The sequence below is a fragment of the Taudactylus pleione genome, unplaced genomic scaffold (assembly GCF_031769625.1).
Source record: "Taudactylus pleione unplaced genomic scaffold, aTauple2 ptg000010l, whole genome shotgun sequence".
Taxonomy (NCBI): domain Eukaryota; kingdom Metazoa; phylum Chordata; class Amphibia; order Anura; family Myobatrachidae; genus Taudactylus; species Taudactylus pleione.
Window position 1 is genome coordinate 8167158 of NW_028284413.1, and position 25366 is coordinate 8192523.

A 25366-nucleotide genomic window follows, 5' to 3' on the forward strand; every position below is an offset into this window, starting at 1 on the left:
CACATCCTGCCCTGAGTGTCAGTATCATGCTCCCAGGCCACATTTTAAGGGTCCACTAGTTCCATTGCCTATTATAGAGGTGCCGTTTGAAAGAATAGCGATGGATTTGGTTGGACCCTTAATGAAGTCTGCCAGGGGACACCAGTATATTCTGGTCATAATGGTTTACGCTACCAGGTACCCGGAAGCGATCCCGTTGCGCAATATGTCAACCAAGACCATTGCCAGAGAGCTAGTTTATGTCTTTAGCAGGCTGGGTATACCTAAGGAGATACTAACTGACCAGGGTACACCGTTTATGTCAAAAGTCATGAAAGAGTTATGCCGCCTGTTCAAAATCGAACAGTTAAGAACTTCGGTTTATCACCCCCAAACCGATGGGCTGGTCGAGAGGTTTAACAAGACGTTAAAACACATGCTTAGGAAAGTGGTCGACAAGGATGGTAGGGATTGGGATTACTTATTGCCGTATTTATTGTTGGCCATAAGAGAAGTTCCCCAGTCCTCCACCGGGTTTTCACCCTTCGACTTGTTGTATGGGAGACACCCAAGGGGGTTACTAGACATTGCCAAAGAGACATGGGAGGGGCAGTCTAGTTCTTACAAAACGGTGATTGAGTATGTTTCTCAAATGCAGGAGAGAATTGCTGCGGTAGTGCCGATAGTGAGAGAGCACCTGGAACAGGCTCAACAGGCACAGCAGAGGGTATAGAACTGCAATGCTCGGTTACGCAGCTTTGCTCCTGGGGACAGAGTGTTAGTATTGGTTCCCACTGTGGAAAATAAACTTTTGGCTAAATGGCAAGGGCCCTTTGAAATCTTAGAAAGAGTGGGGCAGGTCAATTACAAAGTTTACCAGCCGGGGAAAAGAAAGCCGGAACAGATATACCATATAAATCTGTTAAAGCCCTGGAAAGATAGAACGGTACTGTCGGCCGTCCGAGCCCCTCCAGTAAATCCAGGGCCCTTAGTTCCCGAAGTGACAGTGGCAAAAACCCTGTCGGCAATTCAACAACAAGAGGTCAAGGAGTTTCTGATCAGAAATAGGGTGCTGTTCTCTGACGTACCTGGGAAAACCTCGGTCATTAAACATGACATCATCACTGACCCAGGGGTTGAAGTTAATCTAAAGCCCTATAGGTTACCAGAAGCACAAAGAGAATCGGTGTCGAAAGAAATTAAAAATACTGTATGCTAGAGTTAGGGGTTATTGAAGAATCACATAGTGAATGGTCAAGTCCCATTGTGTTGATTCCAAAGCCCGACGGGAGTGTGCATTTCTGCAATGACTTCCAACAGTTGAACAGTGTTTCAAAATTCGATGCCTACCCGATGCCAAGAGTGGATGATCTGATTGAGAGACTAGGGATGGCAAGGTATTTAACCACTCTTGACCTAACCAAAGGGTATTGGCAAGTACCGTTAACTGAGAGCGCCAAACAAAAGACAGCTTTTTCAGCGCCAGAGGGCTTGTTTCAGTACAAGATGTTGCCCTTCGGGCTACATGGGGCACCTGCTACCTTCCAAAGAATGATGGACAGGATTCTAAGGCCCCATAGACGGTATGCGGCTGCTTATCTGGATGACGTGGTCATTCATAGTCCTGATTGGCAGTCTCACTTACCCAGGATACAAGCGGTGTTGGAGTCCATCTATAAGGCAGGTTTGACAGCAAACCCAAAAAAGTGTTGTCTAGGCATGGAGGAAGTAAAATATCTGGGATACACCATTGGCAGAGGCCTGATAAAGCCTCAGCTCAATAAAGTTGATGCCATACAAAACTGGCCACGGCCTCTGAATAAGAAGCAGGTGAGAGCCTTCTTGGGAATTACGGGGTACTACAGGAGGTTTATACCCAACTTTGCCACCATGGCAGTCCCACTGACTGACCTGACGAAAGGCAAACAAAAAGTCATGATACAATGGAGTCCTGAGGCAGAGAAAGCTTTTCAGGAGTTGAAAGTAGCGTTGTGTTCCCAACCAGTCCTGATGACTCCTAATTTTGAAAGGGAATTCATAGTACAAACCGATGCATCAGAAGTAGGTATAGGAGCGGTCCTGTCCCAGAACAAGGAGGGTGAGGAACACCCTATTTTCTATCTTAGCAGAAAGTTGAATGTACATGAGAGAAACTATGCCACAGTGGAGAAGGAGGCATTGGCCATGAAGTGGGCGTTAGAGGCTCTCAGGTATTACTTGGTTGGAAGAAAGTTCAAATTGATCACTGACCATGTCCCTTTGAAGTGGATGTCCGAAAATAAGGACAGTAATGCGAGAATTATGAGATGGTTCTTGGCGTTACAAACTTTAAAATTTGCAGTGGAACACAGGCCAGGAAGCCAGCTGGCCAATGCAGATGCATTGTCATGCGTTCATTGTTTGGGGGCTTCAGCTGTTCCGCCCCACAGGTCGAAACAAAGGGGGGGGGATATGTGATAGGATCACTGGTAAAGTGGTCTGTGGCAGGTACATTTGTCCCAGATTCCTGTCTTATGTGTTCTAAACCCCCAGGAGAAAGTCTGCAGTGTAGCAGGCTTGAGTCTCGGCTTTTTGAAAAGCCGGTTTGGGACCTGGGGGTTGTGGGTGAGAGGAGAGGGAGGGCTCCACCCACGGCCACTCCAGGTTTTGGTTCTCGCAGCCTGGTAACAGGCTTGTTAGGGTTCCCACCTGAGAGTGGCCAATATAAGCCTTGTGTGTTTAGGGCTGAGTGTCTCACCTGGGAGAGCAGGCAGGGAGTTTGCTCAGAGACACTTGAAAACCTAACTGTGAGTGTTGTGCTGTGCCTTTGTTGCTGGTGAGGGCATTAGGCCCTGCCAGGTTCTGGTAGTGAGGGAACCACCTGTGAAGTTAGTGCCCCGACAGGGCTAGGATTTATGTTTATGTTTTCTTTATGTTATTTCTGACATTGTACAATAAAGACTGGCGCCGACCAGCTTGTACTCGCATCCAGACTGGTGTGCTGCTTCCCTGCTGCTGTGTGTGTATGTAAGGAAGGAGACCTCTACCCAGGAGAGGGACCCCTAATCTGACTGTGTCTCAATAAATATATATATATATATCTAGCAATCCAAGGTCCGGCACTCCAGAAAAATGAAGAAATAGCAGGGGTGCCCTCACAGAAGGGTTAAATAAACAATCAAAGATGCGGCACTCCCTTGTAAACAATCACACAAACCACAGCAGTGATAATAGAGCGTTTCAGTACTTTATACAGTACATAAACATACATCTTATCTTAAATACACCCCATTGCCCAATACACAAGAAGCGCGCCAGCCGGGACACATGAGGCAAGCCGGCGACGCATCCTGATGACATCATCAACAAGCGCATCATCAACAGCTGTTCCCAATCACCTCCCCATAGCAACAAGTGAACATATACAGATAACGAGCATGAATAAAGACAACATTATCAGGCTAACAGAATCAGATCCTCAGTAATATCAGGCACGTACACATGCATCTAAATGATCATTACCCATTTAACTCAAGCAATATGGTGGATTGATATAAACAGATTCCATAGAACACATAATAAGATTTTTGCAAAATACTATACATCATGACACAGGTAACCTTACGGCAATGAAATGGTCACATAAAAATGAATTATAAAAAGCACCAACATTACATGACAAAAAAAGCATGTGATTTAAATACCTGCATATCAGAACGCATGTTATCCAAATACCATGCTAGAGGTCATCCGACATTAAGATTTTCATATATTGAATATATCGCCTGTTCGCATAGTCATGCTAATATGTGACCATTTTATTGCTATAATGTCAAAGGTTTCATTATCTCAGTCAAACCAAAAAAATTCTGCATTTCGGAATATTCCGTATTTCGGAATATATGGATATATGGATATGAGAGACTCAGTGTCTGTGTGTGTGTGTATATATATATATATATATATATATATATATATATATATTCCAAAGTATTACAAATTAGGGCAATATTGCATACGTCCATATTTTTTATACATTTTTTTTGTTCCCAACAGAAATGTCTATGAAAAAGGAACGCGAGTTCATCACAGGTTTCCTGGAGCATTGGGAGGCAAAGGAGTGCCTATGGAGGATTAATAGTTGCGACTACTTCAATAGGGCAAAGAAACTTATCACGTTGGAGGAACTGGTTGAATACAGCTGCCAATACTACCACAATGCAACTGTGTGTATAAAAGAACTAAATAAGGTAGAGGATTCCAAACGATCCGGAGCATCTACTGATGATGTCTATCGCCCCACCCTATAGTAGTATTCTTTGATATCATTTTTAAAGGAGCAGGAACCACATGGACAATCCATTGCACTGATGGCCGAGCGAGAGAGAGAAGAGGAGGCGGGTGAAGGTCCGAGTGCTTCATCCCAGGCTGGTTTGGTAAGTAGAGTGCATACACACCATGTTTTTTTAAATTTTAATAGTTATCTTAGATAGTCCTCCTGCCATGGCACTGCTCCCGGGCCATTAAAATAGACCATATACTCCTCTCTCACCTGTTTGGCCCGTGCAGTGTCTGTTGCTTGCATTGTTGGTGCTGCCAATGATGAAATCTGGAATATCACCTCCGGAAGGTCTGGGTCTTCTGGCATAGCTGTGCCTGATGCCCTTTGTAGGGTGGTTTTGTGGCATAAAAAGTTATGGAGAACCCAGCACGCCATCACGACCCAGTCTATCTTCTCCACACGCAGGTTTATACTTGTGTGGAAAATGCGGAACCAGTTATTGAGTATCCCAAAGGCATTTTCCACAATTCTGCGTGCCCAAGAAAGCCAATAGTTGTAGATTCTCTTTTCAGATGTCAAGCCCCTTTGCGCATATGGCTTCATCACATTTTCATGTAATGCGAAGGCTTCGTCAGCCACAATACGAAGTTTAGGCCGTGCTTCGTCTCCTCCACTCACGGCAAGTTGAGAGTTTTGGAGGTGAGCCTCTCATAGAATGCCATCTGTTTGAACGACCCACCATATGAAGCACGGCCATTCTTGCCAACATCTACAAACACAAACTCATAGTTGGCATTCACCGCTGTCATAGTTGAAATGGTATGATCTGCTGTTGGCAGGTGGGTTGATGCGGATGTGTTTGCCATCGATTGCTCCCCTGCAGTTAGGGAAATTCCAATGCCGTTCAAAGTCTTCAGCAATGGTTTTCCACTCTCCAACTGTATTAGGAAACTAGGGAAAAATGAAAACAAAAACAAATGTTAAAACATTAAACAATTGTTTGTTTGTTTTTCAATACAGACTCCAACACAAGAACTAGATTTGGGGTCTACACCTGATTTAAGCTGCATTGCAGATAGTGAGGGGGATGTGTGTTTATCCCAATGCACACCACCAACCACAACACCCCCAGCAAGAAAACGTCCTGGGAAAAAGACCCAAAGCAAAGATCCTGCGGACACATTTCTGCAACAAGCAGAAGAGCTATTAAGAAGGCCCCCAGACCATCTTGATAATTTTACCACTCATATTAACAGCACCATGCGGAAGATGAGTGATGAAACGCAAAATCAATTCCAGAGGTTCGTGTATGAGTTGCTCATCGGGGCGATGGGGGCGATGAGGAGGAGGTTGTTGTTGTCCCCAAATTTTAACACTCCCACTCCCTATGGTATACGGTGGTGATGATGCTGATTGGACACGGTCAATACCCACATGGCGCAAGGACAGATTGTTGGAAGTCGGGGCCACAATCTGTCCTTGCACCATGTGGGTATTGGCCTATTCAATCCGGCATCTGAGCCACCGTATATCATAGAACAGGCTAGGTATTGGGACTGTTAAAATTTGGGGATAATGCAGTTTTTACATTATAAATGCTTTTACATTATAAATGCATATAGCAGCTTTCTTCAAAACCACAATTGCTGTGTTATGTATTCCATGTTTGGAATGGCAATGTTTTTACTGCTGTCATAAAGACAGTTTTATTGCTTGCAGCTATATTGGCTGAAATTTTGACCCAGTTTTAAACTGTTTATACTGTACTTTTCTACATTTGCAAAAGAAAAATAAAGTTGTTTTTTTCTTTCACAAGAAACAAATGTATAATGTTGTTTTTCCTTACCTTGCAAAACTGGTACTGCAGCACTTTCGCAATAGCCTTGCAGGTCTATGGAATGATGACGCCCAAAGCCTGAGGGGAAATCAAGGTCCCAAACTTCAGATCTTCCAGTGACCATCCTGTAGCCAGGTACCTCAGGGTAGCCAACAGCCCCTCCTCAGCAGGGATAGCCCTCCGCAGCCTTGTGTCCTGCTTCTGGATAAATGGGGTCACCAGATGCAGCAACTCCTGGAATGTGGCGTCATCCATGCGATTGTTCTCCCGAATCTCCATCACAGGGACATGTGAGAGCGACTCTCCCTCTGCAGCAGCCACTCCTTGGTCCAGCATGGTCTCCTCCTATGCTGGGCCCTCTCCTTCATCATTTTCACCCCAGCATAAGCAACCATCATTATAGATCCCCTTCCGTAGATGTACGATGACGTCATCTGCCAGTGTCCAACGTCATTCCCTACCATCCAAGTAGGCATAGAGGTGGAATATATTCATTTGGCGAGCGAAGCGGGCCACCGTGCCCGCAGCGTGGTGAGCAAAGCGAGCCCACAAGAGGCCAACTTTGTTATTTTTGTGGCAAGTGTGGGCAGAAATCTCTACTTCTGCCCTCACTCATGTCACTTCCAGGTACAGCTAGTGAAGGGGATTTATGCTCTTCTGTACCGATAGGGATCCATCAGCACAGAATACAGGATAGAATAGATAGAATACAGCAAAAAAAACACTTTGTTGAGCAAGGCAAAACAATGTATAGCACAATAGCAATGTACAGCGTTCAGCAGGTATACACCAAGCCTCACTAGTCACAGAGCAGAAGTGCACAGACCTAAAATGGCGCCTGCTTTATATACCCCTGACTTAAGCCTGCCCATTATTTACATTTTTGTGCAATTTGGCCATTCATCGTGGTGTGCGATTTATCATGTACGAACTCACGATTTCGTCATCGGACACGATACACGATAGATCATGAGATCGTGTGACAATTTGGCAAGTTTTTGCTGAAAATCGGGTCTGCCGGGGAGAGTTCAAGGGAAATCGGACACGATATCGGGTCGTGACCAGATCGCCTAGTGTGTGGGCACCTTTAGTGACGCCAGTGGATATTGGGGAAAGCCAGCTCTGGATCTCTGAGGGGCTGCTTCTCCCTGCTGCCGCCAGGAATAGTGGAAAGTGGGGCCAGCCAGCAATGGATCCCCCCGGCGGCTGCAGAGCTGCCAGGTGGGGGTGTGCTGATCGGCACACAATAACAGGATGCGGGGGACACTATGTTTTGGGTGGCTGCTGGAAGGCTATCTTCCAGAAGCCACGCAGAAAACGTTTCTGACTGGTCGCATCAGATGCGACTATGTCAGGTAAAGCCCAGCCTGGTCGCATCATGAACGGATTCCCGATTGTGCAAGACCCATTCTGTGACATTTAAGGGGCGGTGCGGGGGCGGGGATGGCTGGCGTGTCGGGAAACGGGGTCATGTCCTCCCAGTTTTCCTGGAGTGCAAGGCCAGGGGCTGCATCGAAGTGCTGGGATCACAACCCTCCCCCAGAACCTCCCCACCCTGACAGACTTGAGAACAAGCATCAGCATCATGTTCTTATGCTCTGCCCCTCGCTGCATTTTCAAGCTAGGGGGAGGGGCCTAATGACCTGGTGACAGCCTGCCAGGTCTGCAAGGTGTGTGTGTAATGTATATGTGTTTATAAATCTATGTGTGTGTGAGTGTATTTATGTATGTGTGTATGTATATATCTACTGTATATGTGTCTATGTAGTATATATGCATGTGTGTGTATATAAAATTATAGAAACCGCCCCCCCTCCCGTAAAAATCCTACTTTTCATACACCTCCTGCTGCATTTGCATATTTGCAAGGACAGAATTGCAAAGCTGCCTGCGTGCATACATCATATATCTATAGCCTGTGTGCAGCTTTGCAATTCCGTCCTAAGCTGAATCACCCCCTATGAGCGGATTTTCTCTGATTTTTGCGATGCGTATAATACACAAAATGGAAAGAATAATACGATACGTTACTCCCTGTGGAGTGTGTCAGTCACGCTGGGCGTCTCGTGCCATATGACGTATGCTAGGTGGTAAATTTACTAAAGGTTAATTTTAAGCTATATATTATGACTCCAAGCTTTTAATTGATTATTCTCCTCATATATTCATTTTTTTTGTGAGATATAACACAGGAGAATAGAAAAATCAGATGGTGGTGTTCAGAGATTATACTAATAGAATTACACAGTAGGCTAGCATGATACATGCAGGGCGCTAAGGTTATATCACTCAGTACAGATTTGTGGTGATAGGGTATTCACCAAGCACAGGAGATTTTTCCTAAAAATACAAATATATGTGTTATAGATTGAGGATGTGCTTTAGTAGTTCATTAAATCGAGTAGTACATTGGTTGTAGTGATAATATTCGTGTTACTAGATTCCAATTTTTTAATGTTGTATTTTGCCACATTGTTATATCTTTGATATGTGTGAATGCACATGTTGTATTTCAGTTGTTGATATTTTTCACTTTTCACAGCAGTAGCGGCTAAGTCCGGATGGACTGCGCATGCACCCGTTACTATGGAGACACAGACACCATGGAAACCCCTGCTTCCCCAGGACAGTCTCGGATGACGTCACCTCCGGTGAGGCGTCACTTCCGGGACTGGAGGCGCGGCACACGCTGGAAGCCGGGGACCCGGTGGAGGACGGGTGAGTCTTGATAATTCATGTTATATAATTTGCACTGTTTTATTCACTGTTGTGTGTCCTGATGAAGTGGTGACCGAACCCGAAACATCGATCTCAATACACCAGTTTTCACAAGTCTTGGAGTGCCACCTTATTTTGTTGGATGGATATATATATATATATATATATATAACAGTGAAAATCCCAAGCGCCAAAAAGGTGAAATAATCATAAAAATTGGTGAACAATACGTAGTAGCTGATGGAAAAGCAACTTGTCTTTATTAGAAAATATCTTCGGTCATCTGACCAACCATAGTTCATACATAAAAAAGAGAAAGGCAGAACATTGTGTATATCGTCTTAATACTGCATTAATTAGGTACAACTGTGTAAATTAGGAGTCTATGGAACTAAAATAAGTCCCCCTTAAAGTAATACTCCAAATGTTTAAACAGATAACACAGTTTTATTAACATAAAAAATAATAATCCACGATTAAATGCAGGTATACAACGTACAAGAACACAAAATTGTAAAAGTATATCTGTCCATAATGAGAGGGTCCAGGATAGCGGGGTTCCAATGCGTTTCGTCTATTAGAATAAGACTTCTTCAAGGGGATAACAAGATGCTACTAGAGGTATATTTATTATTTAATCCTATAGCAATTAAAAAATGGAGGATCCACAAGGACCAAACTGAAAACATCACTTCCTGTCTTCAGACAGGAAAAAGAAGCTCTCCACTCATAACATGTACATTTAAATCATTTAAAAACTCTTACTAGACACAAAAACTAGGAAAAACACCGTCCACATACAGAATATTTTATATATATAATATATATATATATATATATACACACACACACACACACACATACATTATATATATATATATATATATATATATATAGCAGATGCATAATGGGGGTAAGGTGCAATCAGGGAGATTGCTAGACTCTTCAGGGAGTCAGGGAGATTGCTGCTATTTCAGGGAGTCTCCCTGACAATCATGAAGAGTTGGCAAGTATGGTACAGGTTTGTAGGTGTAGGTGAGTTCCAATACACTAAAAACCTAAAAGTCTGCCGTTGCACCCCCTCAGTGGATATATATGGGAATATTCTGACTGCCGTCTGAAGTACAAATGTGGGAAATATACCAACCCACCAAAGGCTATATCGGAAGAAAAAAAATAGTAATTCAAGGCACTGTCAGTTTATTGTATTTCATCAAAAGTAGATAAAAAATGACTAAATAGTCAAAAAAGAAGTAATGACAAAATAATACAATACAATCAATACAATAAAACACTACACCGTATCCCCACTAAAAAACTCTGGATCAGAATTTAAGACATATATCTGTTATAATTGATAAAAAATATATTGCATTTCCTTTGTGATTCCAAATAATTGCATCCAAAGGAATAGCAACACAGTCATATATCTGTATCCACCAACAAGAAAGGATTGTGTCCTTTATAAGATCAGAGTTTCTTTGTTTGAAAATTGAAACATATTTGTACAATGAAACATAAGGTGCTGAAAAACATGCTGAATTGCTCTAAATAGTAGTGCAGAAAAACAATCAGTCTCTACTTGATTGGAATCGCTGACATATGGAGATAGACAGGCACTTAGGGTCTGATTCAGACCCGTTCGCTAGGCTGCATTCGCACGTAGCCTGCCGATATTTGCAATCTGCGCATGCATATAACACACAGTACGCGGGCACAAACCAGTCCATGCGATCGCAAAGCGATCGTCCCTAGCACACAGACACTCCGCAAGCATGAGTGACAGGTCGTGCCGTTTGTGGGTGGTGACGGGGTGGTTAAAGGCAACGGGGGGTGGTGGTGCGAATGCAGGCATGTCTGTGCATCTGAAAGCCGTTTCAGGGCATGCATAATTAAGATGCAGCGTCAGCATACATGTCACATGGATGAATTACACACTGCAGCACTCGCAGTGCTTGCGGTAGGGTATGGTCAGCCACAAGTGCTGCGTATGGGTCCGATGTTACAGATTGTTTAATACACTTCCTGGGAGATGTGTATGTTACTAAAGGAAAGTGGGCGTCTTGTGACAGGCTGGTGGGCGTCTAAATACATACTGCGATCGCACGGCAAGACATAGTGGGCGAACTAATTTCTTGATCGCTGGATTTGCATACTTTGGCTTCTGACGGCTGCGTGCAAACACATCCTAGCGAGCGGGTCTGAATTAGGCCCTTAGTTCTATAGCTCATATGCAGTCTCATATGTCAGATGCCAAAGCGCTTATTTTCACAAATAGTTCATCTGGAAATATTTATGTCATGGCACAGATAGTATATTAAACAGTCTGCCTGCTCTTTCAGGCCATCTGACACAAAGTGATGCACCTTTTGAATAAGGCTGATAGGCAGTGGTAGAGTAGTTAGATGTTTATATCTCACCGCTGGACTTGCGGCTCCCATTGTATAAGCCAAAGGGGCTGATATCAGTAATGACCGGTTATTCCAAGAATAGACGTCTCTACGTGTTTCTCCACCTATAGCAGTATTGGCAGCTTCATCAGGAGACAAGGAGTCCTAAGGAGTTCCAGTACACACCAGCAGATGATTGCTCAACCAATGGAGTGGTTTTATTGGTGTTATATGAGATACAGCCATGCTCACTGTTATACACTGGTTTTATGGAGCACAGCTTTAATGGAGCTGGGTGATACACTCACCAGCTCTAGAGTTGTATATCTGGTGACCGGGTAGTGCTACAGGAATGCTGAAAGGTATTGTGTGTGGCAGTAATACCGGGGTCTCTCTGGAGCTTAGTGGGAGACTGTCTCCCACTGTTACACTCAACACAGTGACAATGTTACACTCAACACAGTGACAAGATGGTGCCGCACATGCACAGTAGTTAAGTCTGGAGGCCAGTGTGCTCAGTAGTGCTCTCCACTTTCAACAGTGCTCAGTGTATAAAATATGTGTGATAGCAGCACAGATAGTGCAATGGTTAGCATTACTGCCTCACAGCACTGAGGCCTTGGGTTCAATTCCCACCACGGCCCTGTGTGGAGTTTGTATATTATCACTGTGAGTTTGTTTTGAGTACTCCAGTTACCTCCAACACTAGAAAAATATACTGGTAGGATAATTGTCTCCCAAAAATAACCCTAGTGTGCATGTGGTAGGGAACAAAGATTGTAAGCTGATGTGATTGGCTAAATATTCTCTGCATAGCACTGCTGGATATCTTAGCGCTAAATAAATAACTGATAAATAACTGGTAATAAATTATAGCATTGTGAATCACATGTGATACTAGTGTTACGTGTATATAGTGATCAGTGTGCATCAGGTGAGTGATATCAGTGTGAGTAGTATGTTTCATGTGTGTGATCTGTGTATAGGTAGTAGTGTGCAACAGGTATGAGATATCAGTGTGACTGTGACCTGTGTGATCAATATTATCAGTCATGTGATATCAGCATGATCTGTGCATGGTGCTCTGTGTTTATTAGCTATGTGATATTAGTATAGAGTTGGGCAATATATATTGTCTTGAGACAGAGTCTGAATCCGTGTAAAAAGGGCACATATGCACCTACAGTGCCCTCCCCTGCTGTAAGCTTGAAAAGTGCTCATTTGAGAAATCGATTATTCTCTTCCGGAGGTATAGCCTATCAGGCTTTAGCTTACTAATGCTTCTGAATAAAGTAAAAAGAATGGCCGCTAGCCTTTGGTCTTAAGGGTACACAATGTTTCTTGAGGTTTGCTAACTACTACAAGCAGATCTTCACCCAATAATGCCTTAACTCGCAAAGGACCAAATTCTAAAGTTTGGTCATCTGAAGTCATGCAAGTTTATAGTTCCTTAAGAGGCCTCTCTCTCTATACTAGTATTGAATCAGCCGGATAGTTCAAGACTATTCTTTCTGGAGGTGAACACATTCTCTTATGGAGTCATAGCAGTGCTTTACCATTGGCAGGGCTCAGGCAAATTCTCCCATGTGGGTTCTTTTGCAAAACTTTTTCACTTTTTATAGGGGACAAAAAATTGTAAGCCATAAACTTAGCCTTAGATGAATGGCGTCATCTACTGGCGGGCGCAGGATTCCCCATACCCATCTACTCCAATCATAAAAATGTGTTATATTTACAATCTGCTCAGTGTTTGAAGCTAAATGTTCTCTATTCTTTGCCCGCTTTCATTTTATTATTACTTTCTGTCCTAAATCAAAAATAGGAAGGCTGATGCTCCACTCCTCCAACACTACAGTTGAGGATAACTCTCGAACCAAAAACTATACTAAAACCAAGAATTGTTCCAGAAAACAAAATCTCCCTGTGACGATTAATCGCAAGAATAATCGCCAGAAATAATATTTTGTGAACTATGAAGTCCTTTAATTGAACTGTGTGTGTCTAGAAGGGCTGAGGTATTACCCCACCTCTTTTGAAGATAGATCATTATCAACCCCTCTTCCTTTAATGCCTATGTCCTGTGATTTGAGGAGTTATATATAACTGGGTGTCCTCTCTTTTTATGACCCCTGAAGTCAGTGTCCTGGATCGAAAGCCCTAAAAACCTATACCTATGTTACTGTAGTGTTACTTCTAAAGATTTTTGTTATGTTATAGGAGCTGAGATAAGAATTGTTTACTTTGACCAGTTGGGTAAAATGTGAAATATTGTCTTGTGTCAGCTGAAGACCAGAATGTGTACAAGTCACATCATTTATTAACAGCTGGCATTGGGAGAGTTAATCAGAAAGGTGGGGGCTAGGAGGGCCCCTGCGCAGCTAAGAGTGCAACTCTCCCTAGCCAGCTTGTTCACTCCTTGGGGTTCAGATGGAAGTTCTGGGAGTGCATCAAGATATTCCTGTGGGTGAGATCCCCCACCCCATCAGTACTGCTAAGAACTTTAGTGTAAGTGTCTTAGGGACTCGGAATTATTTCTCTCTTTTATTTTTTAAGAAAATATTTGCATTATAATCTGTCTGTCATTTTATTAATATTTTTGTAACTAAGCCTTGAAAATAATTTTTGGATTAAACACATTTAATCTAGCATATTCTCTGTGGTTCTTATTGAACTTGCTTGCCTGGATAGGCCCATGCTACATATTTGTGTGTCATTTGAATGTGATTTATTATTAATCTGGTGGGAGATCACAGACCTCCGGAGAACCGTCTGCGTGTTGGCAGAAGAACCGTGTATTTTGGTAAGTAACAGTAGTGCGCCGGCATCACAACCAGCTGATCCAGATTCTTGTATCTGCGAGTCAGCCCGGGTTCGTGAGAAATTGGTGGCAAGCGGTGGGATAATAATTTGTATTTTTATAAGAACTTGAGTCAATTAGTTGTGTGGTTCTGGATAGGATCAGCATTGTAATTGACCGGAGAGTACGCTCAAGGCTTATGATATATTAAAAGATATACAGTTGCAAATACTTTCTGCCCCCCCCCCTTCTCTTTGGTTTTTCTTTTCTATTTTTATTTGGCAAGAAGTGAGATCCGAGATGGCCACTGGGTACAAGCATCTAAAGAAGGATGAGCTTTGTGACCTATGTGAGGACAGAGGGATTGTCGGCACCCACAAGAGCAAAGATCAGCTGATCCAAGCACTCCTCGAGGCAGATAAGGGCCAGGATGCTGGAAAGGATAACGCTGAGGCAAACTTTGTTGGGAGAAATCCTCTGACACTGGACATTACAACCGATTTGGGGGAAAATTACTTTTTGTTGCTCCTGCATCTATTACAGCAGTTCCAAGCAAGGGAAGCGGTGGAACGTGCTGCTGCTAGGGAAGCTGCCCAGGAGGTTGCAGAACAGGAAGAAGTGGAACGGACAGCTGCTAGGAAAGTTGCAGAATGCCAAGCAGAGTGCTTATACCAGCTGGAGCTGGCTAGGCTGTAGTATCAGCCTGCAGCTAGAGACTTACATGGCACTCACCCAGAGAATTTCCTTGTGTTGGAACCTGAGCTGAGAACCCAATCAGCACCACGGGATCAGAGTGAGCACGTTGTACCAGATCTCTATGATCCATTTCCCATGATGAGTATGACAGGGCTGATTGAAGAATGTCAGCTGCAAGGTGTCCCCTGCCACATCAATACTCGTCGTGATATAATCCAGCAGCTAATCAGCGCACAGGACAATGAGTTCAATGTCTTCAGCCGGTATCGCGATGTGATTCTGAATCCGCCTTATAAGATGAGTTTTGAGGAACTGCTGGACTTCCTGGAGGAGTGTTTTGAGTCCGCTTTTGAAGATTTATAGTTTTGGGGGAACTCCATACCCCATTTTGGCAAGACGAGTGTCACCGGGTGGATGCTGAAAGGCACCACCTGCAACAGCTTATTTCACAAGCTAGAGAAGAAGCCACCCAGCCTACCAAGGTGGCCTGCAAGGAAAAGATGCCCTCACCAGCTACAGTCAACATGGAGTATTCTGCTGAGATATTGCGTCCGGAGGCCCAGTTCACGCTGCTGAGGAAAGCTGATGGTACTAGCAGCTTACCACCACAGGACGCCCAGAATGTGCTACTGGGGGAGGCTGTTTTTAAAGAGGACATAATTGTTCAGAATCCTATTTCTATGAGAGAGGTGGGAATGTCTGCGAATAATCCCATAAATGTGTTAGTGGACACTGAAGTTGGACGATTATTATCTCAATATGTTCCTGCAAATGTTGTTCCTGCTATCTCTATTGCTTCTATTGCACCGTGTGACTCATCTCAGGTAGTATGTGTTCATACTGAATCTTGCAATGTTGTGACTTTGTGTAAAGAACCTGAAATGCTCAGTGATCCTTTTGCATTTTGGAAGGTGACAGAGACATGTGAAGATGATGACATTGCTGATGTTGGTAATGGTGCGATCATAATACAAGTTAACCCTATTTTCCCCAGGTGAATAATGATGACCAGTGCAATTTGCGTATAACAGTAGTGATGACAAAAATATTGCTGATCTGTCTTTCCCAGGAACTAACCCTTTGCAGATTCCCAGTGCAGAATCTAGGCAGGCCGAAACGTGTTACATTGCAATATGTGTGATAGGGGCTTAGCAAATGATTTGTTAACTGTTCCCTTATCAGTATTTGAGGTTAATACCGTATGCAACAATAAGTCCAATGTAACCCGTTCATTTACAGTAATGACCAGGCCCACAGCAGCACAGAGGGGCTGTGAGTTAACCCTTGCAGGTGTGGAAACCAGCTCAATAGAGGTTAATCCCCCTCATCCCTCCTCCCTCCTTGTACACAGTTCCATCGCAGACACTGAATTGGGAAAGGGCGGGGCAGCTGCTGCCCTAACTCCTCACAATGACCAGGTATTCCAGAGGGATGCATACAAAGCTGAACAGCAAACTGATCCTAGCCTGGAATCTGTAAGAGCAAGAGTTAGCCGAGCAGGTCAGAAAGGGAAACATGATAGACTCAGCCAGGAATACCAGGAAGGGAAACCAGATATCATTTTTGTGGCAAATTAAATATCTTGGGAGAGAAGTGTCAGGGTTGTGCAACAAGGTGTAGTTACTGGCATAGCCGAGTCTCCTACTGTATATGGTACTGGTGAAGTCCCTGGTGCAAATGATCTGGAAAAGTTACAAGTACCAGGGATTGATGGTAAAGAAATGTGTAAACATGTGTCTGATGTGATTCCAGCCATAATAATAAGTACCAGGGAGGAAGCAGCACAGAAGAGCTGTGCAGTAATCACTGAAGGAATGAGCAGTGGTCTGCTAGCAGTCACAGAGGACAGTAACCTTGTGTTTCCAAAGTCTCTCCAAACTCACACACAGACCCTCATTCCAGCAGATCTAGGAAGACAGGAAGTTTTCAAGATGGAATCTGGTAGGGTAAGTAATGTGTTAGAGTCTACCCCTGTTTGTATGGCAACTGATGGTCCAGGGATCAGGGCCAAAGTATATAGGACTTCATTCAGAGGCGGTCGCACGGAGCGGTTTGTCATAGCGAGCGATGTTTTTTTTCAACTGCGCATGTGTGTACATGGCAGTGCACGTGCGCAAGCCTGTCTACCCGACCGAAATCCTCTTGCTCACTAGTCACTATGAGGTCGTAGCTGTGACTGACATTTCGTGCCATTTGTGGGTGAAGGGGAAGGTGCTTGTGAATGGGAGTGTGGTGGTGCGCACGCAGGCGTGGTTGACCTTAAAAAGGGCGTTTTACGGGCGTGCATATATTACTGAGCGAGTCATCACACACGTCATCTCGTTGCAATAACGACGCTACTGCTCGCAGAGCTAAGGGTAGCCCAGGGTCTACCTTAAGCATTGCAAGTGCTGGCGATGGTTTCTGCTTCAACCGATGTTTGTAGGCAATTAACACAATTAACAATGTAACAGGTGTTAATCGTGCTGATGTAGGTTGCAGCTTGCGACCGACTCTGAATTAGGCCGCAGAGATAGGAGGTGTGCTTTCATTGTTGTGGGTGTTTCCGCGCTTAAGATGTGCGTTGCGACTGAGCACTCGTTTTGCATATTCTCGATCACTTTGGGTGCGACCTATCGCTCCCGAGTGACCGCCTCTGAATGCGGTCCATAGTTCCCAGTATGTGATGTATCTCTGTGCTAAGACAGGTCATGAGGGGGAGGAAAGGATTCTAGCCCCAACTAACTATGGCAGAGCCTCAAACTCCCTGCTGCTGAGCCTGTGCTTGTGATCCTGTCACACACCACTGACCCAGTCATAAGCCATACACCCCCCACTGGGCTGTTTGATAAGGACCTGACTGGAATGCTGGATAGCAATGCATTAGAATTAGATGATCCTGTGAGTCACAGCTGATCCTACCCCTTGAATTTGAAATGCAGGCTGGTGACCAACTTTTTGAAAATGTTGTGTCTGATTGTACTTTGTCTCCAATGACTGACATGGAGTTTGCAGAAGTTCCATCTTTTGTTGCAGGTATCAGGGAGCTAGAGATTGACAATGATCACTCCCATACCGTGTATGGAGATGGAGCCAGAGCAGAGTGAAAAAGGGAATTACTCCCTACCTGAACCAGCAGTGATTCAGACCAGGTCAGTTGAGCTGGAGGCCCAGGACTGCCCAGAAGGCATGAGTGAGGTGCCGTACTCGAGGCACAGAGTAGAAGGAGGTATCCTTCACTCACAACCAGACCTGGGGGAGGCTATAGCTTCAGGGTCTACCCCTAAGGTGGATGAGAAGGTTGTGTCTATGTTAGGTACTGCCGAGTACTCCCATTCTGAACCCCACTCTAGCACCCTAAACTAAATACTTAGGACTTTCGTGGAGTCCAAGGGAAGAGTCCAGGAGAGGTTCCTGCCGCGTCTCCTCTTTGCATACTGCGAGATGCCACAGAAACCCACTGGCTTCTCACCCTCTGGACTCCTATACGGGCGCAGAGTGTGCGGCCCCTTAGATTTGGTTAAGAAAGAGTGGGAAGGTAAATTAATTCCCCCTGAAACGTCAGTGGTGTCGTACATGGTGACATTCAGGGAGGAGTTGCAGTCCCTAAGGGGAATGGAGCAGAACGACCTGAACGCTCCACAGGTGAAACAGAAGCACTGGTATGACTGCAGCACGAGGGAGGGCACCTTTCAGTTGGGTCACATGGGCCTGGTGCTGAGCCCTATGCAGCTGCCCAAGCTACAGGCTGCCTGGGAAAGTCCCCAGCTAATAGTGCCACCTCTCCAAGATGTCAGTTATGTGTTGGCAGCAGGGGAGGGATGGAAGAGCGAGACTGTGTACCACAGTAATTTGCTCAGAACTTGGCATGACATGGAAACTTGTGTAATAGCCATGTGGTTCCTAAATGAAAATGATCAGAAACCTGATCCCTTGGTGGATTTAGCAGTTGCTGATAAAGAGGCAGATGGGTGCTGCAATGAGATGACATGGTAGTGGGGGTCACAGCGTAGAATGTGATAGGTGGATCACTGTCTCTCATGTGCCCAACTTCAGGGGGCGTGTGATGATTAATCGCAAGAATAATCGCCAGAAATAATATTTTGTGAACTATGAAGCCCTTTAATTTACCTGTGTGTGTCTAGAAGGGCTGAGGTATTACCCCACCTCTTTTGAAGATAGGCATTCAAGGAAGAGGGGTTGATAATGATCTATGTCCTGTGATTTGAGGAGTGATGTATAACTGTGTCCTCTCTTTTTATGACCCCTGAAGTCAGTGTCCTGGATCAAAAGCTCTAAAAACCAGATCTATGTTACTTTAGTGTTACTTCTAGAGAGTTTTGTTATGTTATAGGAGCTGAGATAAGAATTGTTTACTTTGACCAGTTGGGTAAAATGTGAAATATTGTCTTGTGTCATCTGAAGAGCAGAATGTGTACAAGTCACATAATTTATTAACAGCTGGCATTGGGAGAGTTAATCAGAAAGGTGGGGGCTAGGAGGGCCCCTGCGCAGCTAAGAGTGCAACTCTCCCTAGCCAGCTTGTTCACTCCTTGGGGTTCAGATGGAAGTTCTGGGAGTGCATCAGGATATTCCTGTGGGTGAGATCCCCCACCCCATCAGTACTGCTAAGAACTTTAGTGTAAGTGTCTTAGGGACTCGGAATTATTTCTCTCTTTTATTTTTTAAGAAAATATTTGCATTATAATCTGTCTGTAATTTTATTAATATTTTTGTAACTAAGCCTTGAAAATATTTTTTGGATTTAACACATTTAATCTAGCATATTCTCCGTGATTCTTATTGAACTTGCATGCCTGGATAGGCCCATGCTACATATTTGTGTCTCATTTGAGACACAATTTGATTTATTATTAATCTGGTGGTAGATCACAGACCTCCGGAGAACCGTCTGCGTGTTGGCAGAAGAACTGTGTATTTTGGTAAGTGACAGCGGTGCGCCGGCATCACAACCAGCTGATCCAGATTGTTGTATCTGTGAGTCAGCCCGGGTTCGTGACACTCCCGCATCCTGGAAAAACTTGTGTGTCCTCTGGACTTTGTTCAAAATTCTTATTGTGGGCCCATGGTGCCAGTTTCTCTGGTAAATGCAGGATAGAAAAAGACAATTAAAATTACCTCAAGAAGCTTCTGGTGGCCATCTTTAAATCAAGATGTAAAAGATTTTGTTTCAGCTTGTGTTTCCTGTGCCCAGTAGAAGTCTTCTATGCAAAAGCCATTTGGAACTCTTCTGCCACTGTTCCAGAAGGTTTATGGACGCATGGTCTTCATGAGCAGCTGCCTCAATCAGAAGGGCAGAACATGATTTGGGACGGGAAGCCGACGGACGGAATCCCGACCGTTGGCTTCCTGACTGTCTAATCCCGGCAAGGGCTTAAATGACAGGTGTTGAATTCCGACGCCTGTCATTTTACCTACGCCAGGACCCCAGCTTACCATATGAAGGTAAACCGGGTGCGGACAACCGTGCGGGGGGGAGGGTTAGGTTTAGGGTTCCCGGGGGGGACTTAGGGTTAGGCACCCCCCGGGAGTTTAGGTTTAGGCTAGGGGAAGGGAGGGTTAGGGTTAGGCATCCCCAGGGGGGAGGTTAGGGTTAGGCACCCCCCATGGGGGACTTGGGTTTAGGCGGCGGGAAGAAGGGGTTAGATTTAGGCACTTAGAGTGGGGATTAGGGTTAGGCACCCCTAAGGGAGGGTTAGGGTTAGGGGGTAGAATAGGGTAGGAAATACTTACCTTGGGACAATCGGGATTTTCACTGCCGGGATGCCGCTGTCGGGATTTGAACCGCCGGCCATGCGGCTGGCAGTCAATCATTTTCAGAAAATGGCACATGTTGTTCTTTTAAAAAAAGAGTACATTTTATAGCTTTTACAGCTACAGATTGGGGTTTTCAATTCACCTCTAGATTTTGGAGGGCTCTCTGTAAGAATTTGGGCATCAAACTAAATTTCTCCACTGAGGATCATCCACAGCCCAATGGCAGATGGAAAGGGTCACCCAAGACTTGGAAAAATTCTTAACAATCCATACCTCAGCTGCGCAAAATGATTGGGTACATTTACTTCTATGGGATGAATTTGCCCACAATAATCATTGCCATGAGTCTATTACCATGATACCATTTATTACTGTGTATGGACTACATCCACGATTGCCTGTTTCATCTGAATTTCCTTCTGAAGTTTCAGCTGCAAAATTATGTGTTCAGGATTTCACTTCCATCTGTAGTCAAGTAAAGAAGACCCTTATAAAGGCATCTATCTGGTCATTATGAAAGTACACAGATAAAAGGAGAGGAGTAGAACTTCATCTTGGAGACAAAGCTTAGTTATTAATTCGCCACCATTAGTTGAAGGTGCTTAACATGAAATTTGCACCATGCTTCATTGGACCTTATTAAACTTCTCAAATTATCAATTCTGTAATCTTTTGTTTGGAGCTTCCCAAATCTTCATGAATTCCCAATACATTTCACATATGCTTACGAAAACCTTTAGTAGCTAACCGGTTTTCCTTTCTATCTAGTCCGTTCTCCGATCCAAGGACAAGAAGAATTTATATCACTGAGATATTGGACTCTCAAGTCTCATAAGAAACGGTCTTCTTTTGGTGGACTGGAAAGGTTTTAGCCCTGTGTAGTGTTCTTAAATCTGCTGATGTAAGTGCTCCCAGTCTACTTAGAGATCTCTATAAAAAGTTTCCAGACAGACGATTTTTTGGCGTTCAGTGCCCACTCTTAAGAAAGGCGGTACTGTCAGAAATACATGGCAGACATCATCTTACCCGCCGAAGGCAGTACTGCTGGGTCCGTGGTCAGTCCCTGCAGGAGGGTTCCTGACATGACCTGGTGGTCCAGCATGTGTGGGTGGTCCCAGTACTTTCCCCAGACAGCCGCACTTTGCTTAGGGAAGTATGCACGGCCTATTCAGAGATTTAAAGGGGCACATGACTCTGACATCACGGTGGCGTCAGATTCAAATATCCTTCCAATTTAAGAATCACTCTGGGCATTGTTCTGTGCCAGAGTGTTAGGTCATATAGCCTATCTCCAGCATGATTGTATTCTGTGTTTCTGACCCTTCTTGTTTCTGGGATTCCATCTTTTCTGTGCCCCAGACATCTGCTAGTTCTTTGTCATGCATTTTAGCCTGTGAAATCCTAAACTTAAATTGTTTGAGTACTCTCTTGCCCTTTGATTTGATACCAAGTTTGCACGTCTAGGAAGCAGTGAGTAGACCGCGACTTGCAGGTCCACTGTAGTAAAGCCCACCTTGCGGTGGTTCCTGGTGAAAACCGGGGGACACTATAGACTAAGCGCTTCAACAACTAGTGTCAATCCCAGACTGACAGCATCCACTTCTGCCTGACTTACAATAAGTTTCTCTTTTATATATGGCACTTTAATATATTATATTGAGTTAAAATCAGGTATTGTGACTTCAGTATTTATTATTAACACTGTGAAGCCACATCTTTTTTTTTTTGTCAGAGCGTTCTCTATGTAATCTTTATGCTATGTGTGTGGCAGTCAGTGTCGGACTGGGGCATGAAGGGCCCACCGGGGGAATGCAGTGATAGGGGCCCATGCTTAGGGGTGTGGCCATTATAGAGAGCATGATTTGGGCCCCTTTCAAATATATATATATATATATATGTATCTATAGTAAATACTGCTAGTGCATGTATGATAATGTGCCAGATTATTAAGCAATGCATTCTAGAAAATATACCATAGTTCTGTGCAGTATTATGTAACATTTGTATAATGTATAATTCAAGTGCACAGTCTGGAACCTGATTCCTAGAGGGGGTGGGCCCTCAGGCAGTGGGGCCCACTGGGGTTTTCCCTGTACTCCTATGGGCTAGTCAGACCCTGGTAACAGTTTTACCTGCCAATATAAACTGCACTAGAGAATTTGGATTAGTTTTCATCAGCGATCTGTGTAATAGCTCCACATTTTCATGTAAATAAAGTGTACATTTTACATGTTTAACTTCCTTGTCACTGAAATACTGGACAGTATAAAGCAAAATACATGGTGACATTTTTTAACTGCATTGCAGAACATTTATAACCCTTCTGTGACATCTAGTGGTCACAATCAAGTACTGCTATTCATTCTGTTAAATTTATTAACAACCCTCAGCAATTAACTTTGATTGAGTGATCTAGTTCAACTTCAAATAGATAATGAATGCAAATGAATGTCATATTGGTTGATATTGGTTAGGGAAAATTAGTAAGTAAATACCCTTTACTGAGTCCTTTTCATGGGAATATTCAGAAACACAGGTGCACAGGAAAATAAAAAGATGTATTAAAACAATATTCTGATAACTTACTGTAGGCTACAGCACCAGTTTTCATAAACATTCAACTATGTATGTATACCCATGAACGGCACCTGGTACACTCCATATGTGGCTCTCTAACCTTCAGTAACATTGCAGATTCCCCTTAATCTCAACAATAATTACCAAAAAATAAATGTAATCCTGCCCTCATGCCCTGAGCTGTCAGAAAACAAGTCTCCCAGATCTCCTGTTTGCCACTAAATGCTCCAACTGACCTGAATACATGCATGCCCTGAGATCCCACACAGGGCCAGATTAACAGGGGGGCGATGGCAGTCGTCCCTGGGCCCCCACACCCATCAGGGTAAAAGTGGGCCAGTTCCGTCTCCTCCGGCCAACCTAACCCGGGCGCCACAGGGAGGGTCCATTTACCAGGCGTCCACTTAGATTGTAAACAGCGAGCACCCGGCTCCCTCTCTGCAGCGGCAGCTGGAGCACGAGGCTGGAGCTCAGCTTCCGGCTCACGCAGTGCACCATAGTGAGAGGAGCAGTCGAGCAGACTGGATGTGGACGGGAGCAGGAGCGGGGCTTCAGGCAAGTATCAGCTTTTTATTTTTAGTGCAAGTGGCTTACTGGGGGCATTACTACTGGGGCACTACGTAGCATTACTATTGGGGGCACTAATACAGGGGCATTACTACTGGGGCCACTACCACAGGGGGCATGACTATTGGGGACACAACTACAGGGGTATTACTACTAGGGCATTACTATTGGGGGCACAACTACCTGGGGCATTACTATTGGGGATACTACCACAGGGGGCACTACTAATAGGAGTATTGCATAGGGGGCACTGCATAAAGGGCCCTACTACTGGGTGCACTACATAAAGGGCACCACTACTGTGGGCTCTGCCTATGGGGCACTACCACTGGGGGCACTGATACTACTGGGGCTCTGCATAAGGTCCCCATTGCGCATACCCCCAGTTCTCACATTTAATAGGGGCCCCCACATATTTGTTGCCCAGGGGCCCCACAGACCTTAATCCAGCCCTGATCCCACACTTCACTCAAACACTCGCATTGGCCCATCGCTGGGAGTACCAGTGAAAAGCCAGTTTGGGTGCATAATAGTTAAAACATTCCTTGTCATGGACTAAATTAAAGAATAAAGTAGTCAGAACTAGGGGCCCATTTATCATTAAATATTTGCGGCTTAGTCCCCAAAAACACCCATTTTCAGGGGGATGCGAAGATGTCAGATTTAACAAGTTCTGGTATGCAAAGTGTAAGATGGCGTAAGCCGCTGTAGCCTATGGGCTTCACATCGCAATTCTAGCCGGGAGAGGGTTCCATAGGAACCCTCCCCGCAATGGCCTCCCCGCATGTGTGGTCAGTAGATCTCCGACAAAGGAGTGAAGAGACAGCTGATGCGGTCACTTCACTCCGTGCACATCGCAGGGACCGGTACCTTTCAGAGCCCCTGTATGTGCTTTGTCATACATCCCGGCACTATGATCACATCCTGCAATGCAACCGTGGGCGCTAATATCATGCCCAGATGGCATTTCAAATGCGATTATTAATGAATGGGCCCCTTAGAATGGAGGAAGGAGGGAGACTACATGGTGCACACAGCACTCCTGCTCCACTCACTGATCTGAGATGTACTAAGTCCTCCCTGCTATGTTCAGATAAAGTCACGTGGTGTGGAAACATTTGGTCAAAGAATAAGATGTTCAGTCTTTTTACTCGTCTTCACAACCGAGCTTCACACATAGCAGCAGCTCTTGCTAATTTAGTATAAGATAGGTTGCAGGTGAAACTCTGCAAAACTTAAAGCACAATAGAGGTCTGAGCTGAAGCCGATGCAGGTGAGGGTACAGTACGGCCTGTTGAGCATCACTGATCTTTACAAATACTGACAAGACTCAAAATTATAAGGACACTCATCCTTTGCTAAAACATTTTTATGTATTACAAACTAATATTTCAAACTACAGAAATGCCAGTGTTGACCCTTTATTGAAATCTATGGTATCCATTTACCTAAAGCAAACCTGAGACATTATAATGTGAGTTCCAGTTATAGCTGCTCTTCTCATATTACACTGGAAATAACTATTTATTGGAGGTGTGCTGGTCTTTTTTGACTTATTTAAGCTGAAGTGTAAAGTATTTGTCTATGCAGGTTCGAGACCTCAAGTTTTTATAAGTGTATGTGGGTCTCTTTTCATCCATATATATATTCTGCACTTTCATCTCCAAATGTCATCAGTGTTGCAGGGGTGCTCCTCAGTAGGTGCCAACAGTAGCAGCCACAGTGTAAAACACGGAACCCAGAAGCTGGAAGGAGGGCACACACCGTGTAGTTAATGGTAATAATTA

The 25366-nt window shown here is 44.3% G+C and overlaps 1 protein-coding gene across 1 annotated transcript in view; it reads right to left on the minus strand.

The window, feature by feature from the left end:
* The window catches only part of LOC148542668 (uncharacterized), a 67342-nt gene that overhangs the window by 35027 nt on the left and 6949 nt on the right, over window positions 1-25366 (minus strand). The gene's annotated exons all lie outside the window — the stretch shown is intronic.